Here is a 15,977-nt window from a genome sequence, read left to right on the forward strand (position 1 = left end):
ACCTCAATGATTCCTTGCCTCCTTCACTGTGAGCCGTGCCATCTTCACTTGTGGGCCATTTTCCAAGAATAAGACCTCATTTCTTGACATCTAAGATCTCTTTGAGGTCCTAGGAACTGAAAAATAAATAAATAAATAAGAATCAATATGAAACAGAGTCAAAAGGAATTTATCTAAAATATCATTTTCAGCTCCTTCCCCTGCAGAGGAGTCAAATTTGACCCTTTCCCTTCATTCAGCTCCACATTCGAATGGTCATTAAGTCTTGCCAACTCTACATCCACCAGACCTCTTAAACCTCTTCCCAGTTCCCCATTTCCACTGCCTTAGTCTCCCTTCTCTACAGTGGCTCCCAGTGACTTTAGAATAAAGTTCACACTGGAGTTCCCGTTGTGGCTCAGTGATTAATAAATCCAACTAGGAACCATGAGGTTGCCTTGCTCAGTGGGTTAAGGATCTGGCGTTGCTGTGGCTCTGGTGTAGGCTGGTGGTTACAGCTCTGATTAGACCCCTAGCCTGGGAACCTTCATATGCCGTGGGTGCAGCCCTGGAAAAGGCAAAAAGACAAAAAAAAAAAAAAAAAAAGGATTAAGTTCACACTCCTTAGCATGGCACATAGTCCTTCACCATCTAACCTAGATGACTTACCCAGCCTAATCTCATGAAAGGCCCCTCCCAGGATCATTTAATATCTTTTCTTAGTATGCCACAGTCTTTCATTAATTCATATTTTTAACATGCCATTTCACAGCCTGGAATACCTCCCCTCCCTTTTTTGCCTGAGAAAATCCTCAGCATCCTCTGTGTCCCAACAAAAAGTATTACATCTTCCAGGCAGCTTCCCTGGACCCTCCAAGCATTCCTTCCCCTCAGTTTCTACCCATTCCTGCTATATGATTTGTCACACTACAGTAATTATCTCCCACCAAACTGGAAATAAGACCATATCTTACTTAAACTGGTACTACCTAGCATTTAGTGCAGCCACTGGTGTTTAATGGCACTCATTAATTGTTTGCTGAGTAGGTAGGCAGATGGAGGTAATTAGTCTGGCTTCAGAATAAATTTAACAAACATTTACTGGGACTCTGCTGTCTGTTACTTGGTTAACAGACAAGAGAGACTAAATGAAAATCTTATTCATTCAGATCTCAGTGAATGAAACAGTAACCGTTTTAGATGTTTTCATCAAAAGGGGATTTAATGCCCAGAATTATAAGGGCTGAATCACTAAAATCAGCAAACTTCGGAAAACACTGAGTTCAATGTGTCACCAGTATAGCTGTTGAGGACTCAGAAAACTGAATCCAGAACTTCTGGCATTGCTACCAAAATTGCCTATCAACATCCATGTCTCAGAGTAACCATCGTGGTGCAGTGTAAAATACGACTAGGAACCATGAGGTTGCGGGTTCAATCCCTGGCCTGGCTCAATGGGTTAAGGATCTGGTGTTGCCATGAGCTGTGGTGCAAGTTGCAGACTCGGCTTGGATCCTGCATTGCTGTGGTTCTGGTGTAGGCCAGCGGCTACAGCTCCAATTAGACCCCTAGCCTGGGAACCTCCATATGCCTCTGGTGTGCCCCCTTCCCAAAAAAGCCACATCCATGTCTCCATAACCTTATTTGCCAAAAGAAATAGCCCAAATAACAATACCTTCAAATATCATTCAAAATCATCTAATTGGTAAAATATGATTCACATCTAGAAACCTCGTTGTTAGGTAGTTTAAGAAACATAGAAGTAGATAAGAATGGATACTGAGGGCCATCAGATCCTATTCATCATAGGAAGGATATAAAAACTCATAACAACAGCTCCTTTCCTCAGGAAGATTCCAATCTAGTAGGAACTATGTCTAGAGCAAACAACCATTAAATAAGACAAAACGTCATAAGTACAAGAAAATTTCTGTCATGGCAACCAAGAAGGGAGTAATTTTGCCTGGAAGGATTTTAAAAAGTCTTCACAAAGAAAGAATGTAGTTCCTGTCATTGCGCGTGGTTAATGAACCCGACTAGTAACCACGAAGATGCTAGTTCAATCCCTGGCCTTGCTCAGTGGGTTAAGGATCTGGCGTTGCCCTGAGCTGTGGTGTAAGTCTAAGATGTGGTTCGGATCCCAAGTTGTTATGGCTGTGGTGTAGGCTGGCAGCTACAGCTCCAATTCGACCCCTAGCCTGGGAACCTCCATATGCCATGGGTGTGGCCCTAAAAAAAACAAAAGACAAAAAAAAAAAAAGGGAAAAGGAAAGAAAGAAAGCATCTAAGCTTGGGCCATGATCTTGGGGCATAGGGGATGAGAAGGGTCACGGTTTGTCCAGGGGAAGCCCATATGCTGGCAGCTGTATAAACAGCATGATTTTTCCTGGATAAAATGGATCTTCTTCACAAATGTTCTCTATAACTTAGACTCTCCCCAGAAAACAAAGCCAGAGGGTGGAGAATAAATCTAAAGATGAGAGGTCTCAAAATCTGGAAGCTGCTCAGGGTCCATGGAAGCTCTCAGAAGGTCAGCCAGGCAGTGAAGAGTGGGAGGGATTTAATCAAATAAGCAGAGGGAACAGCATAAGCACAATGTGGGGAAGGAAAGTCCAGGAGTATTCAATGAAGCAAAAGGCATATACATAGAACACTAAAGAAAGACAAGTAAAGAGAATTAAAGCTGAAAGGGCAAACTGAGCTAGATCATAGAGGACCTCGAAATTTACCATGAAGAGTTGGGGGTTTTTTCTGTTAATAGTGGAAGCCACAGAAGTTTTCTGAGCATAAAATGAGAGGAAAGAGGAAAACTGGTAGGAAAAATGTTTGGGATGGAGAGAAACAGCTAATATAAGGATAGAGTCAGGTGAATTTGACCTGTGTAACTTCCCCATCACAGGTACAACATAAGCCCATGCAGACTTTGGAACATGGCAAACTGGGGGTGCTATCCAGGCTCTAAGGCCAAGAGCTAAAGACGAGAAGTGGGGGTCCGCCCTCAAGACGTGGTGAAAGGAGGGAGAAGAAACATCCTAAAGGGCTATAGGCTGACCAGAAGTGGGCTCTGCACTAGCAAAAAAGCAGCTCTCTGGATCTAAGCCATAGAGCAACCTTTCAAATTTCCTCAACTGTACAGGCCAAATAGAAAACTGTCCCCCTTAAGCACTGTCTCTGCACTCAAACTCTGAGAGAATCATGCAAACTGTGAAGATAACTCTAGTCCTCCTTCCAAATATACCTAAATCAGAAAGGGGCGTCATTACCCTATAGAAAAACTGATTTTATTTCACTGTAGCCCAACTTTTCTCCCCAGGAGCTCATTCTTCAGCCACCTCCTCTTTTCTAACTACAATCCTGTCCTTCTCTCTTCTAACTATCCAGTCCTTTGGTTTCAAATATCATCGGTATTTCTAAAACTCTCCCATCACTATCTCCAATCTCTTTCTTAGACCCTAAACTCATATATCCAATCATCCACTCGGCATTTCCATTTGGACATCCTTCCCAAACAGAATGCTTGACTTTTGCCCTTTTTCTCCTTCAATTTCCCCCATTTCAGTAAGTTCGTAGCCCCATCCGTATTGCTCAAAGAAAATCTAGGAGGCATTCTTCATTGTATTCATTCCTTCCCTCCTAGATCAAACTCATCAGCAAGTCTTTTTCTTTTTATCTCAAAATGCAGTGTGGCCCAAATTCACCATTCTTGTCAAGTCTACTCCTGTCACCCTTATCACCATCACCTCTCTCCTAGAATAGAGCAAGAGCTTCCTAATGGGCTCCTTACTGTTTAGTGAAAATATAAACCACAACATGTCATTCTCCTGTTTAAAATTCCTTTTTTTTTTTTTTTTTGGCTTTTTTTAGGGCTACACGCGCGACATATGGAAGTTCCCAGGCTAGGGGTCAAATTGGAGCTACAGCTGCCGGCCTACACCACATCCACAGCAACACAGGATCTGAGCCAGGTCTGCGACCTACACCACAGCTCACAGCAATGCCAGATCCTTAACCCACTGAGCAAGTCCAGGGATCGAACCCACAACGTCATGGTTTCTAGTCAGATTCGTTTCTGCTGTGCCACCACGGGAACTCCTCCCCTGCTTAAACTTCTTGATAGCTTCTCACCACACTGAGAATAAAACCCAATAATCTTCCCAGGGCCTTTCTAGAATGGGCCCCTGCCAGATCTCATCTTGCAGCACTCTTTTCTACTTTCACCAGCCACTCTGGCCTTCCTTCTGATTCTAGCAGGACAAGCTGACTGCCCCCTTAAGGCCTTTGGACCAACTACTTCTTTTGCCTGGAACGGTCATCTCCCTGATTTCTGTGGCTGGCTTATTTCTTCTAGGTCTCAACTAAAGAGTCACCTCCTCAAAAGCTTTCTCTGACATTTAATCTAAAAGGGTAGTCTTCCAATCACTCTCAATTTCATATTCCTCTTGTTGTTAGTATTTTTCATATTTGATATCTTATTTTTATGTTACTTACAGTTTTTTCCCTCTGCTGGAACTTAAGGCCCACAAGAACAAGGATTTTGTTTGTCTTGTTTGCCCCTGTACCCTCTGCATCAAAAACATCGGCTACTCACAAGTGACTTTAGACACTACCCTTCTCCTTTATCATCTCACCATATCTCTAAGAAGTTTGAGGAAGAAATAAGGCAATGAGACAGAAACAAGTTTCTAACGTGGAAGGCTTGAGGTTGATGGATGCTTCAGTTCTGAAGAAGGTGTGTGTGTGTGTGTGTGTGTGTGTGTGTGTGTGTGTGTGCGTGTAGCAGGGGCTGAGGATTTTCAGCCCTTATATTAAGGCCTATCCATACCCATTCATACCACAGGCCTCACAGATGGTGCCCATCTGATCTGATTTTTCATATAGTATTTTGTTTTTTTGTTTTTTGGCCTTTTTGCCTTTTCTAGGGCCGCTCCCATGGCATATGGAGGTTCCCAGGCTAAGGGTCCAATTGGAGCTACAGCTGCCGGCCTACACCAGGGACACAGCAATGCCAGATCTGAGCTGCGTCTTCCACCTACACCACAGCTCACGGCAATGCTGGATCCTTATCCCACTGAGTGAGGCCAGGGATTGAACCCTCAGCCTCATGCTTCCTAGTCAGATTTGTTAACCACTGCGCCAGGACGGGAACTCCTTCATATAGTATTTTGAAATGCAATTTGCTATCTGTATTCCTCAACTTCACTCTGTAACATTTACAAAGACACACACACACATATACAACACAGTGGCTGCTCCTAGTGCATGCCCAATTAGTGTATGTATCTATTAAATGCTCATAGAAGCCCTTCACGATCTGGCTTCAGTCTACATTTCCAACTTGGTTGCCCACAGCGCCACAATAGGCCACATAGACTCCGGCTTAATTGGACAACTCCCCACCCTTTATACCTTGGAAGCAAACCAGAGAAATTATCATACAGGGTTCTAGTGCCACCTACTGATCACTGGATTCTCTGTGTCCTTAGCTGTCTAGGAAAAGGACAAACACTGTTGGGAAGGGATCAGGTCACAGCATGGCGCTCTCTGGCCAGTGAACAAGACTTTTGTCATATGGACTGGTCACCAGTTTCTGCTACAGCAGCTATCATTCCTAACTGTGCAGCATCTATGCATGTGTAGCAGGCTATGCAATTAAGAGCAGCAGTTTGGGAGTTCAATAGAAGTGAGTTCCAATCTTAGCCCAGCCATTTAATTTCTTGTATCTTGAGTCTCGGTTTTCCTGTTTTAAAATTCTGATAATAACACCTTCTTCATAGGGTGGCTATAAGGATCTGCAGAGTGCCTGGCATTCTAGAGAACTGGAAAGACACAACTCTTGCCCTAAAAGAGCTTGCAATTAGTCAAGGGTAGAGGCAAGTGCCAAACTATATGTAACTAATGATGATATGATTCAATGTACAAAATTGTTTTGATCACCTCATGCACACCAAGTACTGTAACTGAAGGTGGCAAGACAATAAGAAAAAAACACCATGGATGCTCAAAAGAGGAGCAGATCACATGCAGATGAGATAAGACAAATATCTTCAGGGTAGAGGACGTGTCTATACTGGACTTTAATGAATGACTAGGATTTAAACAGGTAGATGGATTTATCCAACCAATATTGTACTCATCCTTAAAATCTCACTTCAAATTTTATCTCCATAAAGCCATCCCCTACACCTACCTTAGTCTTAATTTCTCCACTCCACCTGTCTGCTTCTGCTGTTATCAGTCCTCCATGGTGGCATTCTAATTCATTCGGCTTATTTTAAAGTTTATAATTTACAAGTCTCTCTTTCACACTGTCTTCCACACACTTCCCTAAAGCCAAGAAAGACACTGATGGTATTCATTTATAAGGCCCTACAGTGCAATGCCTAATTAAGAACAACAGTATTTACATACGTCCAACATTAGGGCTGCAGTTTCATAAGTCTCAGATTCATTCATGCATCCAACAAACACTGACGACTACAGTTTGCTGGACACTTTGCTGGGCACTGGGGTATACAGAGGTAGGCTGTCTCTCATCAAGAATTAACAATCTATGGGTCAGAAAAGCAATCACAATTCCATGTGATGGATCCAAAAGAACAAACAATTGTTTGTCAAAGAAGTGTGAAAAAAAAAAAAAAGCGGTAACTTTCCCTGAGCACTTAGTGCATGCTGGGCACAATGCTAGGTGCCTCACAGGCCTTATTCCATGGAATCCTCTCACAAATCCTAACAAATCCCTGCTTTTCATTACACAGATGAGAAAGTTACCATTTTACACATGAGAAAGTTGAGGCATGGAGAGATTAAGTAACTTCCCCAAAGTCATGTATCTTTTGAGTGATAAGAACAAAATTCAAATCCAGGTCTGATTCTACAATCCTTGTTTTTAAATCACTTTATTGCTTCCCACACCAAGGAAAAGAGCCTACTCAAAGGGTACTGTAGGAGTTCCTGCCATGGCTCACCAGTAACAAACCCAACTAGTATCCATGAGGATGCGGGTTCAATCACTGGCCTTTCTCAGAGGGTTAGGGACCTGGCATTGCCATGAGCTATGGTGTAGGTCCCAGATGTGGCTTGGATCTGGCGTTGCTGTGGCTGTGGCATAGACCGGTGGTTACAGCTCTAATTCAACCCCTAGCCTGGGAACTTCCATATGCCATGGGTGCAGCCCTTAAAAAAGAAAAAAAAAAAAAATGTGGCTCGGACACAGGCCTGCAGCTGCAGCTCTGATCTGACCCCTAGCTAAGGAATTCCATATGCTGCAGGTGCAGCCATAAAAAGAAAAAAAAAAAAAAAAAAGACTGAGATGGTAATTTTAATGTTATATGTACTTTATCACAATTAAACTTTTTTTTAAATTTTGGCCATGCCTGTGGCATGTGAAAGCTCCCAGGCCAGGGATCAAACCCACAACACAGCAGTAGCCCAAGCCACTGCAATGACAATGCTGGATGCTTAACCCACTGAGCCACAAGAGAACCCCAAATTTTTTTTTAAGTGTTTAGTTACAGAAAGCCTAGAGGAAGCTAAGTTTAAATGAACGGAAGTAATGTCGAGATTGGAAGGATATAGACCTCTGCCCTGCACTGCTCAGTCTAGACATTCTGAGAGGCATTTCGGCCTGCAGTTCTTCCAGAGGACTATGATGAAGACGTCTCCCCTAAAGAAGTCTTAAAGGAGGCGAGAGGCAGTGGCAAGTATCAAAGACTGCCACACAGAATAAAGAGCAAGTCCACACTGCTTGAGAGAGTAAGACTAAGCCAACAGGCATGAGTTAAAATTACTTTATCGAATTTAAGAAGAAATTCCCTTTCATTGTTAACAGTCCCAAAACAGAGTCCACTGCTTGAGGAGGCAGTGCTCCCCTCATCATTAACTTGGCCTAAAAGGAGACTGGCGACCTTTAGTCAGGATCACTACAGAAGGACTTTTGCAATAAATGGGATTTCGGTTGGATGATTTCTAAGTTGAACTAGATCCAAAGCTATAATTCTAGGGTATAAAGGTGGAACCTCCCACACAACCCAGAAATCTCTGCCTTGGCATTCTTGCCTACCGGTTTCTCAGCCTATGTCAGAATCTAATTTTAAAACAGTAAAGCTCTGAGATTATTTTCACTCATGTGCCTTACTCCCATCTATGGTATAGCTGGATGAGCCTGTGGTGAGTCAGATGAGAAATAAAAGAAACCACATCCATATGTCTGAGCAGAAAACCAAGGAGCTTTTGAATTACACCACAGATGCTCTCCTGGGTAGGACCAGTGGTTCATGCAGCCCCTGCTTGTATGCTCACTCTGAAAGAAGCAGAGGGAGAGAATGATGTCCACACACATTCTAAGGCCCCTTCACAAGTAGTTCATTGTGTTTCAGTTTCTAAAAAATCATCCAAACTCTTTTAGAAAACCTGCACTTCAAACCTTATCAACATCATCAGAGTTAATCCCACAGATGTAAAAACCATACCGTCCTTATTTTTCTCTCTTCATTTGTCTTTGAAGTTCAAAGAAAGAGGTGGCTATTTTTTTCACAAATTTCTTCCAAAGGAAGGTAGGTATTTCCAGAAGACAAGGAGACACCACCAGGAGATATAAGGGGTGAAAGCTCGAAGTAAGATTTAGTAAACTCCTCTTTAGGATTTATTCCCTTTGAGAGAAAGCAAACAGAAAAAGCCAGAAGGCTAAAGAGCCATTGTCCCACAGGAATTAATAAGAGTTTTCACCATAATTTGATTGATTAAGTAAAACCCTATAAAGGAACCAACAGGAAACCAGAGTAAGGAAAAGAATCAGACTGACCTTCGGGGTTTCAACCAGTTCAAAATATCTTGACCATTGATAAGCAAACTTTATTCATTCATTCACTAATTTATTCATTCATCAACAAATACTGAGTGCCTACTATGTCCCAAGAACCATCCAGGCACCAGGGATACAGCAGTTTAAAAAAACATAGACAGACAACATGGTCTTCATAAAGTTTACATCCTAATGGAGAGACAATAAAAAGTAAATTAGGAGTTCCCGTCGTGGCGCAGTGGTTAACGAATCCGACTAGGAACCATGAGGTTGCAGGTTCGGTCCCTGCCCTTGCTCAGTGGGTTAACGATGCAGCGTTGCCATGAGCTGTGGTGTACATCGCAGACGCGGCTCAGATCCTGCGTTGCTGTAGCTCTGGCGTAGGCTGGAGGCTACAGCTCCAATTCGACCCCTAGCCTGGGAACCTCCATATGCCGCGGGAGCAGCCTAAGAAATAGCAAAAAAAAAAAAAAAAAAAAAAAAAGACAAAAAAAAAAAAAGTAAATTAGTAAAATACATATTATGTCTGATAATGACAAGTACTACAGGGGAAAAAAGGAATACAGGAAGATAAGGAATATTGAGGGTCACAATTTTAAAAGAGGTGGTCAAGGTAGATCTCCTGAGAAAGTAAGATTGGAGCAAAGACCTGAAGAAGGTAAGGGAAAGAAACAAATAAATATCTGAAGAAGACCATTCCAGGCAGAGGGAATAGCAACTGCAAAAACTCTGAGCCAGTGCAGGTCAGGTATGTTCAGGGAATAGTAAGGTGACAAAGTGGATACAAAAAGGACAAGGAGAGAGTCACAGGAGATAAGGTCAGAGCTGTTACTCTGTAGACCCACGAATCATGTCTGTTAGGCTTACGGGTTTTGGATTTTCCTCAGAGCAAACTGGAAAGCAATCAGATGGTTTTTGCCTCAATCCTTTTCCATTTCCTGCACACACCTAGACTTCTTCCCTTATGTGTTTGAAACCTACAAATCTGGACTAGATGATACTGACATCCCATGTCTGTGCAGGCTATCACCTGACTCTTGGTCCCTGAACAAAGGTCCTGAAGTCCTGTCACCTGGGAGCAACATTCAGGGATGCTGTGCTTGGTTAACCAGTCTGGGGCCCACAAACGTTGTGTTGCTGCCTATTTCAACAGCCCACTAAGCCCCTTCAAGGGATGCAGAAAAGACACAAAATAATTTCCATCTTTAAGGAGTTTATAATCCAGTTTGAAAATCAAACACACACACAGAGACTCTGGGATCACTGAAAAGCAACCTACTCACAAGGATAAAATTTAACAATACTACCCTATACTATACCACATGTATAGCTTTCTTACATTCTCACATGTAAACCTTATATCAACAATTCAAGGTAGTTATAGAGGGTTACCTAAAGAGATGTAGTCAGAATCTCATAAAATTAGCCAGATCCTTGGAGGAAGATATTTGAGACAAGTCTTTTTTTAAATGAAGTGTAGCTGATGTACAATGCTGTGTTAATTTCTGCTGTACAGCCAAGAGATTCAATTATACACACACACACACACACACATATATATATACACATTCCTTTTTAATATTCTTTTCCATTATGGTTTATCATAAGACAATGAATATAGTTCTCTGTGCTACACATTAGGACCTTATTGTTTATCTCCTCCATGCATGATAGCTTACATCTGCTAACCCCAACCTCCCACTCCATCCCTCTCCCAACCCTCTCCCCCTTGGCAAACACAAGGCTGTTCTCCTTGTCTGTGGGTCTGTTTCTGCTTTGTAGATAGGTTCATCTGTGGCATATTTTAGATTCCACGTATAAGAGATATCATATGGTATTTGTCTTTCTCTTTCTGACCTCACTTAGTATGAGAATCTCCAGTTCCATCCATGTTTCTGCAAATGCCATTATTTCGGGTTTTTTTATAACTGAGTAGTATTCCATTGCATATATGAATCACATCTTCTGTATTCATTCATCTGTAGATGGACATTTATATTGTTTCCATATCTTTTTTTTAGGGCCACACCTGCAGCATATGGAAGTCCCCAGGCTAGGGGTCGAATCAAAGCTACAGCTGCCAGCCTACACCACAGCCACAGCAATATGGGATCTGAACATTGTCTGTGACCTACACCACAGCTCATGGCAATGCCGGATCCTTGACCCACTGAGTGAGGCCCAGAATCCAACCCACATCCTCATGCATACTAGTTGGATTCATTTCCACTGTGCCACAACAGGAACTCCCATTGTTTCCATATCTTGACTATTGTGAATATTGCTGCTATGCATAGGGATGCATGTATCTTTTTTAATTATAGTTTTGCCTAAATATACGCCCAGGAATGGGACTGCTGGATCATATGGTAAGTCTATTTTTAGTTTTCTGAGCAACCTCTATACTGTTTTCCATAGTGGCTATACCACCTTATATTACCACCAACAGTGCGGGAGGGTTCCCTTTTCCTCCATATCCTCCCTAGCATTTGTTATTAGTAGACTTTTTAATGATGGCCATTCTGACCCATGTAAATTATTACCTCATTGTAGTTTTGATTTGCAGCTTTCTAATAATTAGCAGTGTTGAACATTTTTTCATGTGCTTATTCGCCATTTGTATTTCTTCTTTGGAGAAATATCTATTTAGATCTTCTGTCCATTTTTTTAATGGGTTTTTTGTTTTGTTGTTGTTGAGCTGTTTGTATGTTTTGAAAATTAAGCCCTTTCAGTCACATCATTTGCGAGCATTTCCTCTCATGCTGTAGGATGTCTTTTCATTTTGTTTATGGTTCCCTTTGCTGTACAAAAGCTTGTAAGTTTGATTAAGTTCCATTTGTTTATTTTTGGTTTTTATTTCTATTGCCTTGTGAGACTGACCTAAGAAAATATTACTATGATATACATCAGAGAATATTTTGCCTATCATCTCTTCTAAGAGGTTTATGGTGTCATGTTTTATGTTTAAGTTCTTAAGCCATTTTGAGTTTATTTTTGTGTATAGTGTGAGGATGCATTCTAACTTCATTGATTTACATGCAGCTGTCCAACTTTCCCAACACCACCTGATGAAGAGACTGTCTTTTTGCCATTGTTTATTCTTACCTTCTTTGTCAAAGACTAATTGATCATAAGTGTGTGGGCTTATTTCTGGGCTTTCCATTGATCCAGATGTCTGCTCTTGTGCCAACAACACCCTGTTTTGATTACTGTACTTTGTAGTACTGTCTGAAGTCTGGGAGGATTATGTCTTTTGCTTTGTTCTTTTTCTTCAGGATTGCTTTGGCAATTCTGGGTCTTTTATGATTCCATACAAACTTTAGTATTATTTGCTTTAGTTCAATGAAAAATGTTGTGGGTAATTTCATGAGGACTGCATTAAATCGTAGATTGCTTGGGGTAATATGCCCATTTTAATAACATGAATTCTTCCAATCCAAAAGCATGGGATATCTTTCCATTTATTTAAATCATCTTAAATTTCCTTTATTAATGTTTTATAGTTCTCAGCATAGAAGTCTTTCACTTTCCTGGTCAGGTTTATTCCTAAGTATTTTATTTTGGGAAGGGTGCAATTTTAAAAGGTATTTTTTTTTTTTTACATTCTCTTTCTGATACTTCATTGTTAATGTAAAGAAATGCAACCAATTTCTGTATGTTAATCTTGTATCCTCTACCTTGCTGAATTTGTTGATTGGTTCCAGTAGTTTTTGTGTGAAGTCTTTAGGATTTTCTATGTATAGTTTCATGTCATCTGCATATAATGACAATTTCACCTTTTCCCATCCAATGTGGATATCTTTTATTTCTTTTTATCATCTGATTGTTGTGGCTAGGAATTCCAATACTATGTTGAATAGAAGAGATGAGAGTGGACATCCTTGTCCTGTTCCAGGTTTTAGTGGAAAGGCTTTCAGCTTTTTACCATGGAGTATTACATTGTGAGGCAAGTCTTATACATGGAATGGATGTGAATTGATATCCTGGAAAAGGGCATGAATCCTGGGCATCAGGAGTTGTTTGAGTAGAAACACAGATGAACATCTACCAAGCTAAATGCAGGGAATAGCAAACACATGAGTTACCTGAAGGAAAGGGCCATTTTAGGAAGTGACTGAAGATTAGGTAGAAGAGGAGTGCTCATTCCATATTTGTTGACCTCTCACACCCCAACATCCATAATCCCCTTTGCTTCCGCCTCCCCAGTTCCTCAGAAGAGTTCTTCTTAGGCTTCCTCATGAGCTCTCCTCCCCTTTTTTGTCACCTTTAATGAGGCTTTTCCCTCTTTTCCTTTTATGCCAAGTGCTTCTCTACCTTGGCCACTTTTTTTTTTTTTTTTTTTTTTTTTTTTTTTTTTAGGGCTGCACTTGCGGCAAATGGAAGCTGCTAGGCTAGGGGTTGAATTGGAGCTGTAGCTGCTGGCCTACACAACAGCCACAGCAATGCCAGATCCAAGCAGTGCCTGCCACCTGCACCACAGCTCATGGCAACGACGGATCCTTAACCCAGTGAGCAAGCCCAGGGATCAAACTTGCATCCTCCTGGATACTAGTCAGATTCATTTCTGCTGAGCCACAACAGGAACTCCCCTTGGCTGCCATTTTATCATCTGGAAAGTTCTAAAACAAGCAAATAAACAAAAAACCCAAAAAGCAAAAACACTGATGCATGGATCCCATTCATAAAAATTCTAATTTTATAGGTCTGTGTTGTGACCTGACCCTGGTGATTTTAATGCATAGCCAAGGGTGAGACCTATTGTACTATGCACTTCCTCCAGTCAATCTCATCTCTTCTTGAGGTGACAGTCATCTCACTCCTGCTGATGGCTTCCAAATCCATATCTCCAGCCACTTTCTCTCCTGAATTCCAAACCGACATGTCTTATTGCTTCTTGGACCTCTTTACCCAGGTGGACTTCTTTACCCATAGGCACCTTAAATATGCCCTAGATGGAACTCTTCCTTTCACATCCCTCTCCCTGGAAACAATCCGCCTGTCTGCCCAGCTGTTCAAGTCAAACATCCACACCTCCTCCTGACTCCTTCCTCTTCCTCATCTTCTATATCCAATATGTCAGCAGGCCTTACAGTTTTCTACCTCTTAAAAATCTTCTGATTCACATGTTTTTCTTTCTTTATACTAAGGTATAAATAACTTAGTTCAGGGCTCCATTTCTCATCTATTTTACTGCAATGGATACCAAAGTGACTTTGCTGTCTCCTATCTACCCCTCCTCCAATCCATTCTCAATGCTTCTGCCACAGTGACCTCTCCAAAATGCAAATCTGATTATGTCATCATGTCATCTCTTACCTAAAACCTTGTAATGGCTCTCTGTAGTCCATGGGATAAAGTCTAAATTCCTTACCTTTGCTCACAAAGTCTTTCAAGATCTTCCCTGCTTAGCTTTCCCAACCTCATCTCTTATCCCTCCTTGTCTCACACCCTACACCTAACTTGTCCCACAGGACTTAGCACATGCCCCACCTTCTCTAAGCTGTCCTCTTTGAGCCCACCATCTGGGTGAGGTGCCCCTTTTATGTGCTCCCATGACAACTCTAGCATAGCCTTTACTATCCTGGATTAAAGTAATAGGTTCACCCACATGACTTCCTGACCACAATGTAATCTCCTCAAGAGCCAGGTCATGAAGTATTTCTCTTCATAGTAGGGAATACTCTTTGTAGTATTTTCCAGTTCTTCACACATCACAAGTATTTAATCAAGCCTTATTGAATAAATGAATGAATGAATGGATGGATGGATGGATGGATGGATGGATGGATGGAGGTTAGCTGGCAAAGAGAACTGAACAACTGACTGACAATTCATATTTACCTGTAAATAAATAAGCTTCTTAATCAGAAGAGTGGCATAATGAAAATAGTACTTGAGGAAGAATATTTTGATAATAGATTATACAGCATAGGTTGGTTATCAGACAGTGAGATATTGGGCAAATCACCAAACCTCATGAGCATCAGCTGCTTCATCTAAAAAACTGAACTACTGTGATACCTGTCACAAGGCTGCTGTAAGCATAAAACAAAATCAAATTTGTGAAAACTTTCTCAAACCATAAATAACTATTAAAATTATGTGAATATCAGGAAATGTGGCCACCAAAAGGTTTTTAGTACAACTCAAAGCAGGAAGGCATAGTGGAACTCACACTGTCATGTGACTTTAAGCAGTCACTTGGCCTCTCTATGTCTTGTTTTCCTCATCTGAAAACTACCACACTTACAGGTTTGTTGTTATTTTTGAATCTAGTATAGAGTTTAACAAATGGAAGGCACTGAATAAATTATAGTTTCCCTTCCATCCTGAGCAACCACTCTGCACTTACCCCTGTAAGATATGATCCCAAGCCTCTGACACAAGGACTAAAGCCCAGAGAAAAGGAGGTAGGTGGAGAACTGCACTTACTGAGACTTGTCCTAGTACTTAAGAAGAAAAGAGGTGGAAACTCTTTGCTACCAACTGAGAACCACAGGAGATAATGGGCTAAATGATGCCTTAGATAAATGAATTACGTCAAAGATTAAGGATGGATGGGAGGAGGCAACAAAATAGCTTTGGAGCTGATTTCCAAGCAGGCAAGTCCATGGGAGGAAACGGGATAGATGGCGTGGGGTCTGGGAGTGAGGTCAGGAGAGAAGAATCTCTCACTTGCATTCCCTGTGCTCATGAGTCACTCTGGGGCCTCAAGTCCTTCCAAGCTCTGCCTTCCTTTGGTCCTCAGGAAAATAGGCATTATAATCATATACGCACTGTGAAAAACTGAAAGCAAAAGCCACTGAGATGCCAGATCCCGATGCGCGGAGATAAAAAATACCTGAAGATACCAGTCCTAGATATCCTGGGCACATGGTTTTAAGAAAAGCCAGTGACAGGTCAAATATCCAGCAAATGCATCTAAATTTCAACAAGTGGATGTTTGGCAAGGTTTCATGAAGAGATTTTGCCTGAATCCTGAAACAGAGTAGGAAAGATGGTTAACGCATAAATATAAAATAATCAGACTAAATAAGCCATAGTAACAGAAGCTGATAATCAACTGATAGATAAAGGACCAAGAGGGCAAATCTCACAACATTCACAGTGCTTTCAAGGAGGGTAATGTTCCAGGCAATGCTTTGAGAGAGCAGGAGTCTTGCAAAAGCCCCTGGACAGTTCCACAGGCAAGAACCTC

At 41.5% G+C, this 15,977-nt stretch overlaps 1 long non-coding RNA gene across 1 annotated transcript in view; it reads right to left on the reverse strand.

Moving 5' to 3' along the window:
* Positions 1-15,977, reverse strand: part of LOC106510155 — a 52,980-nt gene that overhangs the window by 3,424 nt on the left and 33,579 nt on the right. The window contains exon 2 of the long non-coding RNA XR_002343436.1: positions 3-116. This is a non-coding gene — a long non-coding RNA (uncharacterized LOC106510155). The remainder of the gene's footprint in view (positions 1-2; positions 117-15,977) is intronic.

The sequence above is a fragment of the Sus scrofa genome, chromosome 4 (genome assembly GCF_000003025.6).
Source record: "Sus scrofa isolate TJ Tabasco breed Duroc chromosome 4, Sscrofa11.1, whole genome shotgun sequence".
NCBI lineage: Eukaryota > Metazoa > Chordata > Mammalia > Artiodactyla > Suidae > Sus > Sus scrofa.